At 44.5% G+C, this 1,208-nt stretch overlaps 1 protein-coding gene across 1 annotated transcript in view; it reads right to left on the bottom strand.

Annotated features, from left to right (window-relative positions):
* daam2 (dishevelled associated activator of morphogenesis 2) overlaps nucleotides 1–1,208 on the bottom strand; it is a 65,875-nt gene that overhangs the window by 32,525 nt on the left and 32,142 nt on the right. The window lies entirely within an intron of this gene.

A 1,208-nucleotide genomic window follows, 5' to 3' on the forward strand; every position in this document is an offset into this window, starting at 1 on the left:
CCAGAGAATCAAGGAGAGAGGAGCGACAGCCCAGGACAAAAACTGATTTGTTGAAAAGGCCTGTCAGTGCATGGAGCTGAACGTGATGAACCAATTAATGGGGATGTAACGACTCAACCTATGAAACGAGTCAACCTTTTTACTTTTTATTATTTTTGTTTACAATATGATTTTATCATGTTTTTGTTTTGTTTTTTTAACAAAATGAACTCCAGACAAATTCTGTCCAAATGGTCTGGTCTGGTTAAACTGGTCAAACTGTTCTGCTCTGGTTAAACTGGTTAACTGTCAATATATGAAACAACAACAGAAGAAGAAGAGAAACAACAGGAAGTGGAAAGAGTTCCACTGGAGAACACTGTTGGTGTCTGTGGAACCGGTTCTTCCCACGTTCTGTTCCAACACCTGAACGTCTCTCAGCCTACGTAGGACCTGACGTCTGGGTTTGATAGTGGGTTTTTAGGAGCATACTGCCACCTACTGGACTGGAGGGTGTAGTGTCATGGTCTGACCAGTGATGGACCATTCAGTTTTGATTTCAACCAATGAGAGTTGTCAGGGATTTGTATCAATTTCTAACGATGCGTCGTTACGTCCCCGACTTCTTACTTGACCTTAAATATGGAACGTAAATCCTCGGAGGATCAGCGTTATTGATAAGGGAGGAGTGGAAATCAGCGACTAATCTGAAAACAGATTAAATTATTATGTGAAACATAAACCCTCTTAGTGTCTGTTAGCTAAAGCTAAAGCTAGCACGTCGTTTGCCTGGAAGTACTCAACAGTTGGCCAAAAAACTCCAAGTCAACTACTTAAATATACTACAGTAAAGTTAGCAGTGAGGTGAACGTGGTGTTCTGGAGAACAAACCTGATCTGAGCTAACCTGCTCCGATCTGAACCCAGGTCAGTTCTACACCTGACCCAGTTTGATCCTCGTCCCGTTCTAACACCTTCACACAGACACTTTTTCGGCCCAACGTTCCTCTCCTTCTCCGTCAACACACAACCTGGGAGACGCTCCAACGTTCCAGCCAGGCCGTGTCTCTGCAGGGAATGTTTATTTATGGAAGTCGGTAGATGAAGCCTCACCTCCAGAGACAGGAAGTGGACAGGATATTGAATTCTGACAGACACCTTACATAACACACGTGTGTACGCAGACCGGAGCATAGACCTGTGGGTCGCGTTAGCCTCAACCCCCCCCCC

The sequence above is a fragment of the Cynoglossus semilaevis genome, chromosome 1 (assembly GCF_000523025.1).
Source record: "Cynoglossus semilaevis isolate Cse_v1.0 chromosome 1, Cse_v1.0, whole genome shotgun sequence".
Taxonomy (NCBI): domain Eukaryota; kingdom Metazoa; phylum Chordata; class Actinopteri; order Pleuronectiformes; family Cynoglossidae; genus Cynoglossus; species Cynoglossus semilaevis.